Raw genomic sequence first — 24,190 nt, 5'->3', positions numbered from 1 at the left:
AGCATTTCAGAACAACCAAGGGCCATTGAAGCCCTCGGGGCACAAGCCAAGGACTGTAAAAAAACGGGAGCATTCACAAACATCCTTGCTTACTTTTCTTTGGCTCAAAGACTAAGAAGGACTGCATTTGCATCTTGCAGGCTTCCTTTCTTATTCCTAGGTGGGCTGAGAATGTAAATTTATGTAATTTCTATCACCAGTTAAAGAAAGCTACTGGTAAAACAAGGAGAATGAGAAATGCAAAGAGAAGAATGAAGTAGCAAAGATACCAGCCCAATGTAGAGTTTTTCTTTCCATCAAACTATCTTATGTTTGTATTGCCTTGATCTCTTTGTTAACTGCCTTTGCATTTCTAACAGGTTTAGTGCAGTATACACCTGATCACTTTCAGAAAGATGATTCGTGTGTATATATATATACACACGCATACATACATACTTGCATACATATACATATATATTTCTACACATGCATATATATATATAGTGGGTTTCATTATATGTTTTTCAAATGATGTAAGGATGACCTTTATTTTTATTTATTTATTTTTTTAACATTTATTCATTTTTGAGACAGAGAGAGACAGAGCATGAACAGGGGAGGGTCAGAGAGAGAGAGGGAGACACAGAATCTGAAACAGGCTCCAGGCTCCGAGCTGTCAGCACAGAGCCCGACACAGGGCTTGAACTCACGAACCGTGAGATCATGACCTGAGCCGAAGTCAGATGCTTAACCAACTGAGCCACCCAGGATGGGTGACCTTTAAAAGAAATCAGATACTTTTGTCTGGTAGGGTGACAAAGTTTGCATTGCCAGAAATATTGCAGAATGATTTTGGGTGATATTTGTAATTAACTGCAATGAAAACAGGAAAATAATGACTGCAGTTTACAGAGTCATTGATTACTTTGCTTTTATATTCAGAGTTATTTCATGGTTTACGCATTACTTGAAATTAGAAAATACAAACCAATACGCCACTTCTGTTATTTTCTGTTAACGAATACTTTTGAACGTTGTATTTTGATAAGAAATCTACTTTAATACTATGTAAAAGCACATTACAAAAGATGATTATAACAATACTAGCCGTATACTGTGAAGAAGGATAGTGTTATTTCAGTGAAAAAAATATGTTCACCACACTGGTGCATGGAATACATTATGTAAAGACACATGTATAAAAGATATTTCTAGGAGAATATAAGAGAAATATGTTTTAAAAGACCTATCATTTGTACATGTACTGGTTAATAGTAGTAGAAATGTGTACAGTAAAAATAGTATGTGTCCCTAAGAATGAACACAAATACACTCAATACATATTTGACTTGTCATAGTTAACATTACTAAAATTAAGAACTAACGTGTACTGAGTAGTTTTTCTGTGCTCAAGTCACTTAAATTTTTTTAATGTTTATTTATTTTTAATAGAGAGAGACTCAGCATGAGCAGGGGAGGGGCAGAGAGAGAGAGGGAGACACAGATCCAAAGCAGACACCAGGCTCTGAGTTGTCAGCACAGAGCCCGACCTGGGCTTGAACCCATGAACCATGAGATGATGACATGAACTGAAGTCAGACACCCAACCAACTGAGCCACCCAGTCACCCCAATGTGTCAAGTCTCTTAGGTATTATATGTCATGCCATGGAATCTTGTTACTAACTTGTACAGTAAGTGCTATGATTGCTTCAATTTCACGCATGAAGAAAGTTATTTGGAGATTGTAATTAGAACAGGTGAGAGCCAGAACTGGAAGTCATGTCCATTGGGAATGAAGACTTTGTTCTTGAACACATTTTTACACTGCTTAAATATTTTGGAGTCACTGTAAAACAAAATTAGGATGAAAGCATTTACAGAAACATGAACACTACTACATAGTAGGATTTGTGGTGATTATGTTGTAACTTGGTTGAGATGGTATCTTCTAAATTTAAGATTTAGCAATTCATAACTTTGATCTTCTGTATTCATCACCAGAAAAAATGTTGAGAACGAAAGATAAACTTAATTTCAAATTTTGCTTTTTGTCTATTTTTGTAAGCAATTTTATAATTCTGTACAATGTCGTCAGTTGTTTTCTTTCATTTAAATACCATCAGACCTTGCGATTAGGTGAGGTAGAGGTGTAGCCAAAGGAACTGGGCTTAGAATCATTTTCACAAGATCAGCTCTTCATTCAATAAGAACTTTATCATGAGGGGTGCCTGGGTGGCTCAGTCGGTTAAAGCGTTCGACTCTTGACTCTTGATTTTGGCTCACGTCATGATCTTGTGATTTGTGGGTTTGAGCCCCAAGTCTGGTTCTATGCTGACAATGTGGAGCATATTTGGGATTCTCTGTTTCCCTCTCTCTCTGCCCCTCCCTTGCTTGTGCTTTCTCTCTCTCTCTCTCTTTATCTCTCTCTCAAAAATAAATAAATAAACTTAAAAAAAACCTTTATTACTGTATTGTGAATTTATCCAGACTCTTAACTCATCATTTTTTCACCAGACAACACTGACAAATTCAATAGTATAATCCAATTTTATATTCATTACAATAACTAGAAATGTGTTTTAGTGTAAACATTACTAATAGCATTGAAATCAATGTCTAATTGTATGGATCAAAATCAGGTTAAAAGAAAGTTCTACAGCCCTTCCATAGCAATGTTTATGTAAGAATGGGGCAGAGACTAGCAGCAGGATTTTTTTTTTCTTTAATGAAAGCATTATATAGAAAAGACACAATTATATAGAAAATATTTATTTTTTAATATCATGGCATGTCTGAAATAGCTATAGTTTTAGCTACAGTAGGAACTGGCTTTGATCTCTAATAGCTAAGGTAGAAGTTTTAGTTTTTGAAGTTTTATGATTTTGCTTTGAGCTGTTGGAGGTAGTGATCTGGGAAAGAATGGAGGTAATGGATCAGAAAGTCATCAGGACTAGAACATCAGGCTTCCAAAAGCAATATGATGATGATACAATCCAAAGAATAATGATAATATGAAAGTATAATAATAAGAGATACTTGTACTTTCTTTGGATTTCCTAGCACCTGAATCTCTCCTATGCTTTGAGAATTCTTCACCATTTACTTCTTCCCCCACTGCATCTAATTTTATTTAGATAAAACTGAGACATGACATTGTGTAAGCTTAAGGTATATAACATAACAATTTGATATGTATGTATATATGTATACATGTGTATATACACGTGTATATATGCTGTGAAATGATTACCGCAGTAAGTTTAGTCCATGCTCATCCCTTCACATAGTTACCACATAGTTAACATTTTTTTCTTGTAATGAGAATTTTTAATCTCTACTTTGTTAGCAACTTTCAAATCTGCAGTACGGTATTGTTAACTATAGTTGCTATGTACATTACATGCCCAGAATATACTTATCTTTAACTGGAAATTTGTCCCTTTTAACCACCTTCCACCTTCACCCATTCTCTTAGCCCTCAGCCCCCACCTCTGGCAACCACCAATCATTCTCTGTGTCCATAAGCTGGGTTTTTTGTTTTGTTTTGTTTTTTTAAGATTCCACCTATAAATAAGATCATACAGCATTCTTCTTCCTCTTTCTGGCTTTTTTCACTTAGCATAATGCCCTCAAGTTTCATCCAGGTTTGTCAAAAAGGTAAGATTTCCTTCTTTTGATACCTGAATAATACTCCTTCCTATATATACCACATTTTTTTTAATCCATTCATCTGTAGATGGGCATCTAGGTTATTTTCATTTATTGACTCTTGTGAATCATGCCAAAATGAACATGAGGGTGGAGCTGTCTCTTCAGGATGGTGATATCACTTCTGCCAGATACCCAGAAGTGCAATTGCTGGGTCGTAGGGTAGTTCTGTTTTTAATTTTTTGAGCAACCGCCATACTGTTTTTTCAGAGTGGCTGCACCAGTTTACATTCAGTGCACAAAATGTTCCCTTTTCTCCACATCCTCACCAGCACTTGTTATCTCTTGTCTTTTTGATAATAGCCATCCTAATGGGACTCAATTGATTTCTCATTGTTTTCATTTGCACATCCCTGATGCTTAGTGATGTTGAGTATATTTTTGTGTGTCCATTGGCCTTTTGAATATTTTCTTTAGAAAAATGTCAGTTTGAGTTCTTTGCCCATTTTTACATTGGATTATTTCAGGTTTCTTTTTGCCATTGAGTTATAAGAGTTTCTTATATTTTTTTGGATATTTACCCCTTATTAGATGTATGATTGGCATTTTTCCCATGGATTTTTCCCATTCCATATGGATTTTTCCCATTGCATAGTTTGCCTTTTCATTTTGTTAGCTGTTTCTTTTGCTGTGCAGAAGCTTTTTAATTTAATGTAGTTCCACTCATTTATTTTTGCTTTTGTTGCTTGTCTCACTGTGTGTGTCACAGGGAAGCAGAGCCTCTGTGCCCTATAGAAGCTACAAAAATACTGGCTTTATAGGCTGTCATGTGGTTAGGCATTAGCTGCATTCCCTGGGCCTGGCAAGTCTGATGTACCCAGCCATCATTGTAAATGAGCACTAGTGATCAAGGAGGCATCTGCATTGGGGAACGTATTTGTTTCTTACTGCGACTCTAACAAATTACCACAAAGTTAGTAAGTTAAAACAACACAAATGTATTATCTTTTCTAGAAGTCAGAGGTCTGAAATTGATCTTATTAAGCTAAAATGAAGGTGTCAGCCATGTTGTGTTCTTTCTGGCGGTTCTAAGAGCCTGTTTCCTTATCTTTTCCAGTTTCTAGAGTCTACTGCATTCCATGGGTCAAGGCCCCTTCCTCCATGGCCTTGCCAGTAGCATATCATGTTCAAATCACCTTCTCACCCTTGCCTTCTGCCTCCCTATTTTAAGGACCTTTGTGGTTACATTTGGGGCCACTGGATGATCCAGGATAATCTTTCCACCTCAAGATCCCTAAGTTGATTAGATCTTTAAAGCCTTTTTGAAATGTAAAGCAACACATTCACAGATTTCAGAGATGTGGATGTCTTTGAGGAGCCATAACTCTACCTACTACAAAAATGCTTTCTGTGGATCCTTTCTGTGGATCAACGGAAGCAGCGATATTTATCTCCTAGGGGCTTCAGTGATCTAGGTCTTGGTGGGGACATCTGCAGCCCATTTGGCATTTAGTGTTCTCTGACAGTAGTATGTTCATTTGATGGGTCTTGTGGTTTGGGGTGGTCCCAATTACTCCAGACCCTCTGTTTTTGTTTTTGTTTTTGTTTTTGTTTTTGTTTTTGTTTTTGTTTTTGTTTTTCCAAGCCAGGTACCTCAATTGCTTTTGGTGGTTCTATGAGCTACTGCGTACTTTTTCTATACTTTCCTTCTCTGCTTAATTAGATCTCTGTATGAGAGAGAGACCATATAGTTAGTATGGGTGAGATAAATGATATTTGAAGATGGAAAGTCCAGGCAAAACAACAACAGCAACAAGAACCCCCCAAAAACAGCAAACAAAAAACAATTAAGTTTCCAGCTTCTAGCTGTTATAAAGGCTAATCACTGATTTGTTGAATAAATGTAGTAGAGATTAAGTAGTTATTTTTAATCTTAAAGGAATTTCATCTAAAAATAAATGTTTTAGGGGTGCCCGGGTGGCTCAGTTGGTTGAACAGCTGATTTCAGGTCAGGCCATGATCTGGCAGTTGGTGAACTTGAACCCCGCATTGGGCTCTGTGCTGACAGCTCAGAGCCTGGGGCCTGCTTCAGATTCTGTCTGATTCCCTCTCTCTCTTCCCCTCCCCTGCTCACACTCTGTCTCTCTGTCTCTCTCAAAAATAAAATAAACATTAAAAACATTTTTAAATATTTTAAATGACTCTTGGATTTTAACTTGCTGTATGGTTAAATCAAACTATCAATGCTCATTCAATGTAATGTACATTGCATTAAAGTAATCGATGCATTGTAAAATCAGTCCATCAGTCTCTCTGTCTATGTATATATATAGATAGGTATCTCCTGAGATCTATGTTACATGAACATTCACAAAGCTTGTATGATTTAGTTTGTGTCTGTTTCTCATTGTGGTGGTGACTACAGAGCTGGTTTTACCTTTCTTTTTGGCATTTATTCCTTCTGGAAGAGGTAGAAAGGTCAACTAATTCAGTTTACCCAGGGAAGCCTGCTTAGCATCTCTCTGCCTGTGGTCCTCTCCCTCCCTTTTATTGTTCTGTGCCACTCCTTGCTATTCCAACACTGAAAGCAACAGGGACTGTAAATATCATGTGTCACTGTGTCCTTTTGCTCTGAGAAGAACTCTCTCTGAAGTTTACAAATGTGATGACAAGGCAGCGTCTTTTTTAGAGGAATTAATAGATATTTTGACTTACATTCTAGAATTCAGCTAGAAAGACAAAACAAAACAAAACAAGAACATAACTCTTCATTGCTAGTTAGTTCTTGCTAATGCGATGTGGGCCACAGCTAAAAGGGATGTTAAGATCACCTGGGTCAAACTTGTCATGTTACAAATGAGGAAGCTGTGGCTTAGAAAGCTTAAATAGCTAGCTCAAGATCAATACATTTTTAGCAGCTTCATTGTCTGATTGTATTATTTCTTAAGCTGTCTTTGAAAATGAAAGTGCTCAGTTTATTAAATATGTTAGGTAACCAAGAATAAATCCTTTTCTAATACTAGTACTTTTCTTATAATAATATTAGATTATATCCTAAAATTTCCCTTTCTCTTGAAAATTATGTTACAGATAGCTTTAGAACTTAATTTGATGAAATTAAATCATATTAGTTTTATGGATCAATAAGTGTCCACAGTTTAAAATTAATAACCATAACAAGACTCCATTTACTTATTTATTGTATTTCTTGAATAATTTTATTGCAGCCAGTTTTGAATTTTCAGAAATCAAGATTTGGGGCTCCTGGGTGGCTCGGTTGGTTAAACATCCAACTTCTGCTCAGGTCATGATCTTGCATTTTGTGGGTTCGAACCCCACATAAAATTCTGTGCTGACAGCTCAGAGCCTGGATCCTGCTTATGATTCTGTGTCTCCTTCTCTCTCTGCCTCTCCTCACTTGTGCTCTGTCTCTCTGTCTCTCTCTCAAAAATAAACATTAAAAATTTTTTTTAAAAGAAATCAAGATTTTACTTATAATTTACGTTGAGGAATATTCATGGATATTTCATCTTGAAACATTATAAAGTGAATTTTAAGATATAAACCCTCAAATCATTTCCTAGATAGAAAAAAAAAATAACCACACATGAAAAATTTTCATTTTGTTGTTTGTAGCATCACATATGGCCACAAGAGGGCAATCTGTGAAAATAATTGCAATTGCAAGGACCATAGCATTTAATAAGTGGATGTTAGGTACCTTTGATCATGAATTTAGCATCATTGTCGGGATACATAAGAGGGTTCCATTGTAACTACATAGTACTTAATTTTAAATAAGACAAATTAAGCCCTACATTTTCCTATAGGTTGTAATGTTTATAGCTATGCAATAGATATATCCCATGTGTGACACTGGAATAAGATTACATTCTTGTAATGATACCTCAGAAAAGCAATTGTAGTAAACTGTCAATACTGTCCTAGGAGAGTGACAGTGATCAAAATAATTCTTATTTGTAAAGTGTCGTGGATTTTGATGACTCTTGCTTAATCACTGATAAAGGTATTTCTTGCTTTGGTGCACATCACATAAGACATAAGGAAAAATAAAAGGATCCCTTATGGATTAAAAGCTTTTTTGATAGGTAGAAGTAGATCAATTATTAATTTTATCTACATCCCTTTGACTCAAGTTAATGTAGCACAAGAATGATAACTCTTCACAGGACCAAAGAGGAAAAAGTGTTTAGAGGATAAAGAACGGTTTAGCATACTGAGCACTTCAAAAATCTCTGCCCACACTAACTTCCCACCCCAACAATCCCCAAAATAATACATGTCATCTAAAATGTACATTCACTTTTGTTCTTAGGAAAATAATGCAATGGAGTCTTCCAGTCAAATTTCTGGAAGCAGGTGTTCTTTATGATAGCATCACCTTCATTCCTGCCAAGAACATAATGTTCAGCGCACAATTCCAGTTTTATTAATTTCATTATTGTGTGCAGTACTCTGCCCATTCTACCAGACATACTGCAGGGTGACTCAAACAGCTCAGAAGAGAATTCTATTTATATCCAACATTGTGTTTATTTGTTACATCCCTTAATTTTTTTAAGATTATATACTTTTCAAATTTAATAAAGATGCAATAATAACAAATTTGTTACAGAATTATATTTTTGGTGGTACCTCAGACTATGTGCTATAGATTTAATTTGAGATTTTATAAATTAACTAAGCTACTTAGTAGAAAACATTCCTTTGAAAATATGCAATGGAAAAAGCTTGAAAATAGCTTTTTTTTAATGTTGACTTATTTTTGAGACAGAGCATGAGCAGGGAGGGGCACAGAGAGAGGGAGACACAGAATCTCAAGCAGACTGCAGTCTCTGAGCTGTTGGCCCAGAGCCTGATGCGAGGTTTGAACCCATGAACCACGAGATCATGACCTGAACCGAAGTCAGATGCTTAAACTGACTAAGCCACCCAGGTGCCCTGAAAATAGCTTTTTTTTTTTAATCTTACAGAGAATAATTCTTTTACGTTTCTTTAAAGTTCTTTTTGACCTAAGAAGCATCCTCTCACTACCTTTAAGCTTCCTGTATTAGGTATGGTGTAAAATTTACACTTACTAAGTTGCTATAAATGGTAGCACCATGAGTTAATGATCAAACTTAGAAAAGGAGTAACTAAAACTAGTTTCACATGTTCTGCTGCAGGAACTGGGCATTTCTGTCAACTAAGTGAGGCTCTGGGATTGGGTTTTTTAATGAAACCTGATAACGATTGCTATTGAGTATGGTTTCTTTCTCTTTCTGTGACTTTTGCATCATATTTCGTTTTGTCACAGACACTGAAGCTATAGTGCAAAAAAATTATGGGGTGTAGAAATAGAAGAGAGGGAAAAATAAGGAAATAACAATAATGCTTAGAAAATGCCCACAGAATAATAGAAATAACATATAAATGAAATCAACAAATATTAAGGTGTCTATAATGTTAGTTATTTTCAAATAATATGTCCAGTTACAGTGTTCTCAAGAAATTTCTCAGGTATGTGTTATTGTAGCTAGTTTACAGCCTGAGAAACCATGAAGTTAAAAGTTAAGTATCCACGGGGCGCCTGGGTGGCGCAGTCGGTTGAGCGTCCGACTTCAGCCAGGTCACGATCTCGCAGGCCGGGAGTTCGAGCCCCGTGTCAGGCTCTGGGCTGATGGCTCAGAGCCTGGAGCCTGTTTCCGATTCTGTGTCTCCCTCTCTCTCTGCCCCTCCCCCCGTTCATGCTCTGTCTCTCTCTGTCCCAAAAATAAATAAATGTTGAAAAAAAAATTAAAAAAAAAAGTTAAGTATCTTGCCCAGGGACACATAATAGCCATTATGCAAAGTAGCAGAGCCATGATTCAGCTGGTGCCATCTGAGACCAAATCCAGTTTGTGTGTGTGTTATTTTGTTATTGTTTGTTTGCTTGTTTTGCTCTTGTGAAAGTTCCTAAAGGAAATCACTAAACTACCAGAATACTAGAGATCACAAAATTTCTTGAATATTCATAATGCCTAATAGAAAGAAGAGTCAGAAGGAGAAAGGATGTAAAGAAAGGGAAAATAGAGTAAACGCAAGAAAGAGGAATATAATTTGCCAGGATTGGAAATGGAGAATTTTGATATGGTATCTGAGAGACACCAAAACATAATACAGAGTAGAAGGCACTTTTCCACACATATGCTCTTACTCCCCTGCATTCTGCCCTAAACCCTGCTTTGCCCATGTGCTGTCAGCTCTTGTGGTCTGTGCGTAAGCTCTGACTCACCCAGGCACCACAGGGAATAAGGGGTTCGCTCTCAGATGTTAGAGCTATGTTACTCAACTTCAGCCAGATTTCTAAAGATTTTTCGGGCTTCATTTTAGGCCCCTTCCTTCCTTCCTTCCTTCCTTCCTTCCATCCTTCCATCCTTCCATCCTTCCTTCCCTCCTTCCTTCCTTCCCACACTGTATTGATGACACCAGTGCTGAGTTTTGACACACAGCTTCCAGATCTTTCCTTTCATATTGAGTTTTCCTGCCTTCTTGGAGTGTTATCCATAGAGAATTCAAATTTTAATAACGAATCTGAACACTGTATCTGAAGTCAAGCATGATTTTTCTCACTAAATTTCATGTTTTGGGATGTAAATGCATACTTCTAATTCCCCATTCACAGCTTTTTTTTCCAGTGCTCAGGACATGTCCATGCAAATTGACTGTAGTATAGACAACCTTGACTTTTCAGAATTACTGAGACTGATAAGGTTAGGTCCCAACCATGACCTGGTTTAAAGTGCTAGGCAGTTAGGCACCAATCTGAGCCCAATTTGTCTGTAGATTATAAAAAATTCTCATAAGCTGAACAGAAGCAATTCTGATATCCCAGAAGCCTCCTGTTCTTTATGTAGAGCACGATTATGTGTGTGTGTGTGTATGTGTGTGTGTGTATTCATGCAGACATATATTGTGTATATATAATATATATATTATACATACACACACGTCTGTGTGATATGTGTATCACATCAATATAATATATATATATTGTGTCATGTCTGTGGTATTTTTCCTTAGAAAAATATAATATGCAGTTTTATTTATTTGTGAGAGTAGTGACATGTCCCATACTTCATAAATTTTTATTTAAACAACCATATTTTTTAGCTAAGTAGGTCCTCCTATGACTCAAGACAAACTTGGTGATGAACATGGACAAATTCTAGTAAATTCTAGTACCACTTCAGAGAATAAAACTGATTAATTTATTATAATCACAGCATTACTTCATAGCATCGTTACCTCTATATTTTAACAAACTGCCTCAAATTCATTCTGTATGAAATTTGCCCAATTATTAGCATTTTAACAGACTAAGTTATTCTGAAATGTTTTTTTATAGCATAGTTAATTGCATTGTGGCCTAACCTCCTTCACTTTTGCATTGATATCATATTTAGCATATGAAAGGGTCTTTTTCATTTATACAACCTGTCACTTAGAATTTGTTACTTCCATTATTAAAATTCTGAGAAAGCCTGGGACTAGTAAAAGACTATGCCATTCATTGCCTTAATTCTGGTTGCTGTCTGGGGTAAAATGTGGAGAGGAAATTCCTTAAGGTATTTTGTCATCACCCTTATCATAGTTAGATATTATATATAACCCTGCGACCTGGGACAAGTGCTAAAGCAGTGTATAAATTATACGATTTGTCCTGGCTCTGAACCTAACAAATTAATAATTAAGAAACAGAATATATAATGAGCATGTATCTACTCTATATTTCTCTAGATTTGCCAGTTTGATTATGATTGTCATATGATTATCAACTACCCTAGGAAGACTGTGTTTTGATGTTTAGTGCTTATACATATGAAGATCCATTTTCCAAACCACCTGTCTCTTCTGTTGCACCTGTTCCTTCCTAGTCACCATTTCACAAGGAATGTTTTCCCTTGCCAAAGATCTATTATTGCAAACCAATTAGTATAAAATATGACAAGTGACTCACTATAAAGGTTTGTTGGCATAATGTTCTGATCACGAACATAGTGAACATTGTTTTTTGTGGTGTGTTTTCTTTTTATGCAACTATTTGACTAATGCCCAAATGTAACTGCCTTGTTTACAGGAGATAAAAGAGTACTAAGTAAAATTTGCCTTTTTTAACCCCAATGTCACAGTCTTACTTTCATCACATCTTAGGTGGAAAATGATGTGGTTAACACTTCTCTATTCAAAATAGACTCCAAACTCAAAAACATGATATCTTTAGCTAACACATAATAATTTCCATTTCCACAAAAGATTTCCTGGTGTCCTGATTTATCTAACTTAAATTTTAATTTTTTTGATATCTTTGTATAAGTTCTGTTAATTGCCATGTATACTTGTGTCATGTCTGTGGTTCTTCAAAACCATAATTATTCCAATTATGAATTTTTCTAATTAACCATTCAGTAAATATTGTTTTAGTAACTTCTTAGCATAGAAGATAAAGTTGTGAGTACGGTCTTTAATCTCATAAGACTTACAGAATCAATTTATAGATAAAGCAAGAAAAAAATACAGATTTTTCTGTCACATTTTATGATCTAACCATCAGTAACTTAGTACTAAAGGTTAATAAGCCATTTTCCATGGTCTTTAAGAGAACTGACAATGAATTGAAGGAAATGAATATACAAATTATTCTACTGTAAGAGATAAGGTTGTAAGCCTTCTAATAAAACTATAGACAGCAGGATCTGGGACTATCTGAGAAGGAGAAATTATACCACTGTTTGAATATAAGAATGGATAATTATTATATGAACATTTATATATTATATTGAATGAATAATTACAGCATAGTAATTCACACAAGGATTGGTTGCAACTATGATAAACGGAGTTATTTAGGATGCAAGATTTTCCTTTGTTCTATTTTATACACACACGCACAAATGCACACACACACACACACACACACACATATAGAGGCTTTTTAAGAATTCAAAGTTAAATATTTATTTCTCTTTTGGGCGACCTGCAAACTGAATTTTAACCACCTATGGTTGGTTTTTTGTTTTTGTTTGTTTGTTTGTTTGTTTTGCTTCTATACTTTTGTTTTGATTTAACCTGCTTTGGCCTACTTCTTATCTGAGTAAAAAAATCTAATGCCACCTAACCATGTCTTAAGGCTTTCCTCTTTCCCTAATTACTTCTGATGATTATCAGCATAGGGACAATTAGAAAAATCAGTTCCTGTCTCCTGCAGTTTGTTTTAATTACCAAATGTTGTTATGTTTCTATATTCACCAAAAATGGAGTGTATTGTCTATAATTTGGTAGTAAAAAGTGAATATACATTTTAGGGCCTCCTATCTATGCAAGTCTATAATTCTACTATTCAAAGTAGCTTCTTTAAAGTGAACCTTTTTGGGGTGCCTGGGTGGCTCAGTTGGTTAAGTGGCCAACTTCGGCACAGGTCATGATCTCGTGATCTGTGAGTTCGAACCCCGTGTCAGGCTCTGTGCTGATAGCTTGGAGCCTAGAGACTGCTTCTGTTTCTGTGTCTTCCTCTCTCTCTGCCCTTCCCCCATTCTCGCCCTGTCTCTCTCTGCCCTTCAAAAATGAATAAATGTTAAAAAAAATTAAAAAAAATAAAGTGAACCTTTTTACTGACTTCCAGGGAATGGTGTTGTCACTATATCTTGTGTATGTTTCTGGCATTCATTCTATCAACTAATATTCATTAAGTTGTGACTTTGTGAGGCACTCTTCTTTTTTTTTTTTTTTCAACGTTTATTTATTTTTGGGACAGAGAGAGACAGAGCATGAACGGGGGAGGGGCAGAGAGAGAGGGAGACACAGAATCGGAAACAGGCTCCAGGCTCTTGAGCCATCAGCTCAGAGCCCGACGCGGGGCTCGAACTCCCGGACCGCGAGATCGTGACCTGGCTGAAGTCGGACGCTTAACCGACTGTGCCACCCAGGCGCCCCATGTGAGGCACTCTTCTAAGCAATGAGGTTATAACAATGACCAAAACAAAATTCCCTGCCGTTACATAATTTACATAATTCTAGTAGAAGGAAAAAATGAGTTAGTTTGTTTTTTGGTATCAAATTCATATAAAGAAAAGGTCCAGATGCATATCTGAATCATTAGGACATTTGTTCTTCTTTTGAATGCCTGGTTTTAGAAACTGTACCCACATACCCATAGGATGCAATTGTGGATATACTGTATATGCAATCTGAAAACAGATTGTAGTGGGAGTCTTACATTGCAAATGTTAGTTACTCTGACATCTTTGCAGATCACTTAACTGCTCACATTTGTAAACATTGTTGGCCTTAGACAGAAAATTAATGTTCCAATTCTGTATAGTAGATGGATGAAGTTAATGGCATATCATTTTAGGTCATTAAAATTGCCTAAGATACTCATTATTTTAATGAGCATTTATAAATACCAGTTTATATTTCTCATGACACTTATTCCTTTTCATCTACTCTTTTAAATTAATGCTATACATTTTGAGCATCTCTGTTTTCACTGTTTTGAATATCTCCTGAATATCTCACATCTCTAAATAAGCTGGAGTTTTCCTCTTGAGGGACCCCACAAGATTGCTTTCCTATTCACACTTCCACTTAGTGCTGGCAGAAAGGCTTATCTCTCATGTGATTAAAATAGATTAATATTGCAACTGTGAGTTCATTATCATGCCTCCTCTTTATTGCAACTTCTGTCTTGGTGGCTGTGGAAGAGCATAGTCACTATGTTGTTTCTCTTTTCTTTTTTTTTTAACTTTTTTTTTAAGTTTATTTACTTTGGGGGTGAGGGAGGGACAAAGACATGGAGAGAGAGAATCCCAAGCAGGTTCTGCCCTCCCAGATTAGAGCCCTATGGTGGGAGGGGGTGGGCATGGAGGGGAGGGGTGTGCTCAGTCTCAGGAACCATGAACTGAGTTGAAATCAAGAGTCAGACGCTTAACCAAATGAGCCACCCAGGCACCCCTGTTTTAAACTTTTAAATGCATCTTTTTATTCCCTTATTTTAGATTTAATGTGTTCCTGAAATGGATAAACCTCACTAAATGTGTGTATTCTTATTTACATCAAGTTTAATTTTCTTCTGTATTAACTTTCTCCCTTTCTTTAAATTACAATTTATTTAAAATGATTGATAGATAGCCCTGGTTATCCCCTTTATGCTATCAGTAGTTTTAGAGATTTTGCACATCATAATCTAGGGAGGAAGAACAATACATTGACAACCTGGACATATTTTATGGAGGTCCTTTTCCCCCAAACCTTTCCTGACTGCTGCAAATGCCAATTATTTTCCCCTCTGAACTGATTAAGGTTTTTTTTTTTTCTTTTACATTTATGCTTGTGTTTTTAAGCCATGTTTACCAAGGCCATAGGACTATGTCAGGATGCCTCAATGAGGATAGCTTCAGCAGGACTGTGAACAAGCAGGACTCTGATTCTGACTCAAACAAAGAAATTCCACTTTTATATGGCTTACATCTTGGGCTCCCACATATAATTTCACTTAAAATACATTCTGTTTATGGTTACCAGAGCAGAGGTGGAAAGTGGGATGGGTGAAATAGGTGATCGGGAGATTAAAGAGTACACTTATTTTGATGAGCACTGAATAATGTATAGAATTGAATGTATAGAATGAATTACTATATTTGACACCTGAAACTAATATGACACTATGTTAATTATACTGGGATTAAAAGTAAACACTTTATAAAATAAATAAAAGATATTCTATTTAGAAAAAAAGAAAATTATCAATCACTGGATTATATCAACATTTTACTCGAAGAATCTATACTATGCCTCTTACTGCTGACATCTAGCACTCCCAGATTATTTCAGGTACTGGCGTTGAGCTCTGTATCAAATTTAGGCACAAGTTGTTCATTATTATATTCCCCTCCTGACCTTCCATTAGAGTCAGAATGGGAATATAGTCATGTGACTGAACATCAACATCATGAACATCATCTAGTTGACCAGGAAAATGCCACTTCCTTTTTGAGTCTACCTGGTTTGCTATCCAAGTTATTGGCTTGGCCAAAGAGGCTGCCTTCTCTGAGTAGAAGCCTTTTGCTTCAGGTAGGAGACTAAGAGTGGGATGCTCCACTGGTGAAACACCATCCGCATCCTAGTGTATTGCTTACTGGCCCCTCCTTTTAGCTTCTTTTGCTGGCCCTTCTTCATTTTGCTGGACTCTTTTAATATTGGGGCACTGGAGGGTTTAGTAGTTAGACTTCTCTTTTTTTCCAGTATTTACTCCCCTAAGTCTACACACTGAAGACTTCCAAATTTATTGTTCTTGCTAAGACTCTCCACTGAAACCCAAGCTCATGTGTCCAACCACCTAGTTAAAATCTCCATGTGAATGTCTAATAGATGTCCATGTTGAAAATCGAGTTGTGGATCTTCCTTCCAAACTTGATCCAACCATAGTCTTCATGTAGGTAGAATTCTTGGAGTTATGCTGGTTTCTTATTTCTCTTATTTCCAAATCTACCTTCAAAGTATTTTTAAAGTCCAGCTAGGTCTCAGTCGCCTTTACCACTTCCACCTTTGTCTGAGCCACCATTAGCTTTCACCTGAATAGCGCCCTAGTTCATTTCCCTTGTACCGCTCTAACCTCCCCTCCCCAAGCCTCATTCTTTTTTGTTTTTAAATTTTTATGTATTTTTAAAATTCCAATATAGTTAAGTTTCAGTTTTACAATATAGTGATTCAACACTTGTGTACATTACTCAGTTATTACCACTTAATCCTCTTGATCTATTTAACCCATGTACACACCCACTGACCCTCTGGCAACCACCAGTTCTTTATATTTAAGAATTTGTTGTTGTCGTTGGTGGTGGTGGTGGTGGTGGTGGTGGTGGCTGTGGTGGTCTCTTTCTTTTCCTTTGTTTCTTAAATTCCACATATGAGTGAAATCATATGGTATTTATCTTTCTCTGACTGACTTACTTCATGTAGTACTACACTGTTTATATCCACTCATGTTGTTGCAGGTGGCAAGATTTCATTCTTTTTTATGGTTGAGTAATACTCCATTGTGTGTGTGTGTGTGTGTGTGTGTGTGTGTGTGTGTGTGTGTATACATATATATATACACATACAAACATATATATATCACATTTTCTTTATCCATTCATCTATCAGTGGACACTGGGTTGCTTCAATATCTTGGCTACTGTAAATAATGAAAAGGTTCTCTACATCACTTCCCATCAGAAAAATGCAAATCAAAACCACAGTGAGTTGTCATCTCACACCTGTCAGAATGGCTAGAAAAACATCCACAAGAAACAACAAGTGTTGGTAAAGCTGCGGAGATGAAGGAACCCTTATGCACTATAGGTGAGAAGGCAAACTGGTACAGCAATTGTGTAAAACAGTGTGGAACTTCCTCAAAAAATTTAAAAATAGAATTACCCTATGATCTAGTAATCCCACTACTGGGTATTGTCTATACTTTATTCTTAACCCAGAAGCCAGAATGATTCTTTTAAAACGTTGGTCAACCATTTAATCATGTCTCTCCTCCCCTCAAGGCCTTCCATAGCCTTCCACCCTGCCTCCTGTCTTACTCAGAATAAAAGCCAATGCCCAGTTAATGCCCTATAACATCCACCATAATATGGCTTCTTGTTCTCATTGTGATTTCATCATCTAAAGCTCCCTTGCTCATGTACCCAGCTTGGGACACCACCCTCCCTTTTCTTTATTCACACCCTGAGCATGCTACCACCTTAGCACCTTTGTATTTCTTCTTTGCTTTACCTAATACCCTTTTCCTTTGGATACCTCCATGGCTCATTCTTCACCTCAAGTCTGTTTCTGTTCAAATGTTGCTTTTTCCTGGGGGCCTTTTCTAATTACCTTTTAAAAAATTCAGTTCTCCTATTTACTCCACTGGGAGATAAGCTCCATGAGGAAAGGACTGTTTTTTCTGTTTTGTCCACAGTAGCATCCTCAACAGTTCAAACAGCTTTATAGAAAGTATGTATACACACACACGCACACACATACACACACACACACTGATTTCCTAAAGCACACATATATATATATATATGTATATACATATATACACAAATAAAGTATATACACATATATGTATGCACACACATGTATTTGTATATATATACACACATACACACAAATATATATTTTTAAATAAATAAATGACATTTCTTTAAGTTCTTTCCTTTAATATTGAAATATGTAAATAATATACTTTATCATGGGTGTGATAGATGTTAAGGTGCCCTTACATTTTGTTAAGACATTTCCTTTAATATCTAAATAATATACTTATCTTATCATGGGTATGATAAATGCTAAAGTGCCCTTAACATTTCTGTAGATGTAAAGGGGGATTTTAAATTTGCCTGCCATTTGCATCAAACTTGTTGCTTCTGATTTATGCTGCAGGCTCAATTCCAATGACCTTAGATACTCTTAGATACTACCAGAATCTGTCCTCTCCTTGAACCTACTTGACTCATGCATGGAGGCATTTCCATTACCTTCTTTCCCTAAATTGTAACAAATACAGCTTTTTATGGATAATTTTAAGATAATGAAGGTATTACATCACCGAACAGAAAATAATTTAAAATCAGTAGAAGACATAATAGTTCATAAAGTTTATTGGTCATTCTCTGCCTCAGATTATGTCTTACTGGCTGTCTCTCACATGAAAGTTTGGATATTTATATCTTTATATCATTCTAGGTTTTAGTTTAGTCTAGGTATAAAAGTATAAATGTTGGTACATTTTAACTTATAGATTATAAAAACTACTCAGTAGATCTGGTACTGCATCATTTTGGACCCAGAGGACAAATTTGAACCATATAAACCTTTATGTTTCACTAACCCTTAATCTAAGTGTCATTGTCATCAGGACCAAAGCTCCTAAGAATAGAAGGAACATTTACCAATTCAGGTGCTCCTGGTCCTTCACCAGGGAGAAACAGTTAGCTTTACTCTGAATCCAGGGAGGAGATGCATACAAAAATATCAAGCTTCTGTGACCATTGCTGAATGGTAATTTAACTCAAAAAGATTAGCAGTGTGATTATATTCACAATTTTTGGATTTTAATTTTTATAATATATGTGTAGGGGTTTTTATTAAAGATTACTTTAAAAATAATTATCTCCATTTAAACAATTTTATTATTATTTATTTTTAAATTCTAATATAAATAACTTACAGTGTTATATTAGTTTCAGGTGCACAATATAGTGAATTGCTGTATCCCCAGTGCTTAGTACAAAGCTGAGAACATTATAGGCACTCAGTTTTTAATTGTTGAATTGATGAATCAGTGGTCCAATTTAAAGAAGTTTGTCAGGAAATTTTTTCAATAGAAGTGCCATGGACATCAGAAGCAGAACTTTAAAATATGAAAACTTCCCAGTTATTGAGAAATAATAGATTATTGACTAAATTTTAGTCTTCTTGGCCCTACCTCTTATATTTAATAATGATTAGTTGAAGCTAATTATTACCTATGTTCATTTATTCAATGAATATTTATTAACTTTATGCCAAACATTATGGGAATGAATGCAACAATTAATAAAACAAAAAATACATTCCTTTATAAAATGAATAAATGTCATTTTTCACATATAGTGCAATGGAGAAAATAAAGCTGACTAAGTGAATAAAGTGTTGCAGGGAAAGAGTGGGGACATACTTTTTAGACCGTCTTCAGATAAGAACTTACAGAAGTGCTGACATTTAGGCATACCCTTAAGTAACTGATGGACGGAACCATCTGACTATTGGGTGGGCTGGGGAGAGAGCCAGGCAAAAGGAGCCGCAGTTGCAAATACCAAGGAGGCAACATCAATATGGAATTTGAAATCACAGGTCACTAATCCCTCTTCCCTTGTTCTAGTGCCTGTTTCTCTTCACTCTTCTCCTTCTTTCCATTACACTTATCCCCTCTGACATACAATTTAATTTACTTATGTATTGCTGGTTTCTGCACTTCTTCCCACTGCAGTGAGAGCTCTACAAAGAAGGGTGTCTGTCTATTGTGTTTACCAATATATGCTAAATGCCTAGAATAGAATCCACCTCATAGCTGGTACTCGGTAGATCTTCATTGTATCAATTGACATTATATTTTGGGAACTGCAAGGAGATCATTTGGCAGTGGACAGTATATAGGGGTGTGGTGGCATGAACTGAGGACAGAATTGTATTTAGGGACTTTGTATTTTCTTCAAAATATGACAGGGAGCTTCTGGAAGGTTGAGAGTAAGAGAATGCAATGGCCTGATTCACATATATAACAGATCTTACAGGCTGCTGTGTGGAGAACAATCCACATTCTCCAACAGCCCCCAGTTGAGTGTACAAGCACACCAACATGCTAATAACTCACCTTTTGGAGACTTTAGTAAGGGCCACAATTGAAGTGTGGACTAATTGTGTGACAGTAAAAAGTTTCTGGACTGATAAGACTTCATAGATGAGGGGGCACTGAAACTAGATCTTGAAATGAGTAAAAAGAAAATTCCAGGCAACCAAAAACAATTGGGCAAGGGATAAACGAAACACAATTGTTGTTGGGTTGAATAAAGAAATTTGGAAAGTCGTTTTGGATTCTGAGTGCTGAGAGGGTAACAATGACGGTAAGTTTTTTAAAATACATTATCTCTGTTTTTACAATGAGTTGAAACCTATTTTAATCCCCACTTCAAAGAAACCTGATGCACAGGGAAGCTAAGTCAAAGCTTTATTAATCAAGAAAGAAGCATGGAGATTTGAACTTGGATCTGTTTGGTGCTAGATCCCATGTACTGAGTTGGTGATTTAATAATAATACAATCAAAGTTCGAAGAATTATCCAATTCCTTGCATCTAATAAGTTCAATCACATTAATATTTATTTTGTATGACTGGGGATGCTAGAGTGTGTAATGCTGTCCAAGGCATCATAATCATGTTACTGATTATGGCCCTTTTGATATTAAAGCAATGCATTTATAATAAGAATTTCTGTCTTTGTTATGAAATGTTAATATTTATGTTCCTTTCATTTATTTATGTGTGGTGAATGTCAAGTACAAGGCAGATAAATTGAAGAAATTAATGTATGCCCATAATTTATCATGATATAATAAACTCTTGATTCTGTATCTGCATGGCCTTCTAATCAACAAGCTGAAAAATTGTGACTTGACCATAGTCATTTAGATGTCTACATTTCCAACCAGGAGGTTGTGATCCAGGACATAATAATAACTTATAATAATTCACTAATACTCACATTCATTTAAAATGAAGTTTTGCTGAGGTCATCCTCTACATGGTGTTTTAACTTTTCATTCCTTACTTAGTTATTGGGCAGAAGAAATTACTGATAACACAAAATTGGTCACATGACCTGGGCTTAGAAGAGAGAGGAAACATTAAAAATGGAATTACAAAAGTTTTTTTTAATGTTTTATTTATTTTTGAGAGAGATGGAGAGACAGAGTATGAGCAGGGGAGGGGCAGAGAGAGAAAGAGAGAGAGACAGAATCCGAAGCAGGCTCCAGGCTCTGAGCTGTCAGCACAGAGCCCAAAGCAGGGCTCAAACCCACAAACTGTGAGATTGTGTCCTGAGCCAAAGTCATACGCTTACCCGACTGAGACACCGAGGTGCCCCAAAAATGGAATTTAGTGGAGAAAAGGTGAAAAGACAGACTTCTCAAAGAAGAAATATTAGCCAGTGGCTCTTGAGGATAAGCACACACCAGATCAGTGTTTCTCGATCTTGCTCACATTGTAGCATAAAGAGGAAATCATAAAGTTTTCCATTATACTAATGTAGACAGAGGAGGGTGCTCATGCCTAGTATTGAGTACCTCAGGAGCTCTGGAAGTCCCAGGATTTGACAAATCACTCTGAAGCTGAGAGACTGGTGTTTCAGTACACCTGTAATCTGTTTGCAACACACCGGCTGGGATGCTCTGTCCTAGTTAGCTCAGAATGATTCATGGTATCACCAAGAAAAGCAGGACATTTTTATCTTGCTTATGTTCGGTTTGACTATAAAAAAAGAATTCCACTACATCAGCTATCCCTTAATCCTGTTTGCACATTCAAAAAAAAAAATCCGGGGGGATTTAGAAAAACACCATTTTGACATCCTTAAACTAATTACATAAAAAATCACTAGCGTTGAGGCCTAACCATTGGTATTTTTTAAAGCACCATAGAGGATGCTAATGTGCAGAACATTCTACTCCACTAGATGATCACTAGTGTGTTCTATATCTCTAACCATCTAGGATTTTAAGTGATGTTAGGAGATAGTCTATAGCAACCTAAGTTTGGAGAAGCCATTGAATATGTGGATGCTTTGCAGGGACAATTAAGGAAAACTCACAAAAGAGACTGTCTTTCAGAAAAAGTGCAAACCATTGCTAATGATGCCTAAGAAGATCCCCAGAGTTAAAATTGCCTGGAAGCTTCCCTTTCTCCTTGTGACAAGATTCAAGTGGAAGTATCAGTCTCAGACTTTGAGATGAGAGAAGAAGAGATAAGGATAGGGGCAAATAGATGGGAGATTGTAAGAAAAGGAATTTTAGTATAAAACAATCAACCCTTAATCTGCCACAAATGAGTGAGCAAGCAGCAAAGAGAGGCCTTAGCAGACTGGAGAAATGTTTATTATTGACCTGCTATGAAAGGAATGTAAGGTATGAAGGGCCAGGCAGTACAGAGAGCACTGCTGAGGTTGAGGATTATGAATTTGTCAGTGTTTTGATTATCTGAGGTGCTCCAACAACACACATCCACTCACGTTGTAGCAGAGAAGCTGGACGAGTGGATTAATACAACTGTTTACTGAATGGGTCAAACAGAAGTATATTAAGAAAATAGAGTGAGGGTTTTGGCAAGAGAATGAAAGATATGATGGACCATGGATTCTTGGTTGGGTATAGAGAGAGTGAAAATGGGAATTAGCAGATAGATTGGGACAGAACTTGGTCAAATGGTATTTATTTTCATGATGTCCAAGAAAAAGTGTAGTGAAAATAAGAGAACACGAGAATGGAAGAAAGGGGAGTCACATTCTGGGGAATACATTCCCCTCCACTCTAGGTGGCTGGACTCCCATTAGAGTAATTCTTCTGGCCCCATTAGAGTAACTTGTATGCCCCCAGGAAGAAATGGCTTCCTTAATAGATGAGTTTGATAGAATGAACTGGGCATGTGTGACTCATCCCTTTCCTCCCTTCTGTTCTCAGTCTGTGGAACTGCCTCCTCCAAAGAGCATGCATTCTAAACTGCTTTCTGCCATGCTATAAAAACTCTAGCTTCTAGCAACCCACCCATTCACAGCCAAAGCTTTTAATTGAAGAAGTTAAAATCAACTGATTTGCTTGCATGTCTAAGCTTGTTCTTTAATATAGGTATATTTTATTATTCTCTCTCTTTTACATGACAGCTTCACATGACAGTTTCATACCATTTCCTCACTTCTTCAAACATTCACTACTCCCTCCCCTAAGCTGACTCTCAGCTGATATCTCAGCTTCCTAAGTTCCTGAGCAGTTACACAAACCCCCACCACTATAGTTACCAGCAAGGGAAACCACATGCTCTGCCTTCCCACCTGTTATGAAAGATGGTGTTGTCTTCTCTCTAAAGCCAGTGTCTTCTCTCATATGTTCTACCTCCTTTCACCTACTGAAGGACATTTCTCCAGAAATTCACCTTCTTCACCTATGATGAGCCTACATCACAATCTTTCACCTTCTGCTAGACCGTCTCCCTCAGCACAGCTTGTTCGTATTTCTTTCCCTCCTTTCCTTGTCAGCTACTGTCTCATTTCTTTGGTTCCTTGTACAGCGGTGTGCTTTAAAAGTATTGTATAAACACATGGTTTCTATTCCTCTCCTCCCATTTCATTTTAAATTTACATCGATGAGGCTTTTTGCATGTTGTGCATGTCCCTTCCTTTCCGACTCTGGACCAGGACATAGCAGGTGCCAAGATGTTGATGCCCAGGAAGAACCATACTGCCATTTATGAACTCCCTTTCAAGGAGGGAGTGATGGTGGCTAAGAAGGATGTCCACATGCCTAAACACCTTGAGCTGGCAGACAAGAATGTGCCCAGTCTTCACGTCATGAAAGTCCTGCAGTCTCTCGAATCATGAGGCTGTGTAAAGGAACAGTTTGCCTGGAAACGTTTCTATTGTTAGCTCACCAACAAGGGTATCCAGTATCTCTGTGATTACTTTTACCTGCCCCCTGAGATTGTGTCTACCACTCTGTGCTGCAGAAGTCCTGAGATTGGCAGGCCACAGCCCAGAGTTCTGGAGAGTGACCTGCAAGACTCACACAAAGGGAAGCTGATAGACACCTATAGACCAAGCGCTGTGTCCCCTGGTGCCGACAAGAAAGCTGAGTCCGGGACTGTCTCAGTAACTGCATTCCAGTTTAGAAGTAGATTTGGTCATAGACGTGGTCAGCCACCTCACTAAAGTTGGAGGAGGTTGTTTTGTGTTGAAT

At 36.8% G+C, this 24,190-nt stretch overlaps 1 protein-coding gene and 1 pseudogene across 8 annotated transcripts in view; both read left to right on the top strand.

Moving 5' to 3' along the window:
* Positions 1-24,190, top strand: part of PPFIA2 (PTPRF interacting protein alpha 2) — a 477,511-nt gene that overhangs the window by 123,354 nt on the left and 329,967 nt on the right. The window lies entirely within an intron of this gene.
* Positions 23,657-24,164, top strand: LOC125171291 (40S ribosomal protein S10-like; annotated as a pseudogene).

This window comes from Prionailurus viverrinus, chromosome B4, assembly GCF_022837055.1.
Source record: "Prionailurus viverrinus isolate Anna chromosome B4, UM_Priviv_1.0, whole genome shotgun sequence".
Lineage (NCBI taxonomy): Eukaryota > Metazoa > Chordata > Mammalia > Carnivora > Felidae > Prionailurus > Prionailurus viverrinus.
This window is presented reverse-complemented; position numbering and strand designations above follow the sequence as displayed.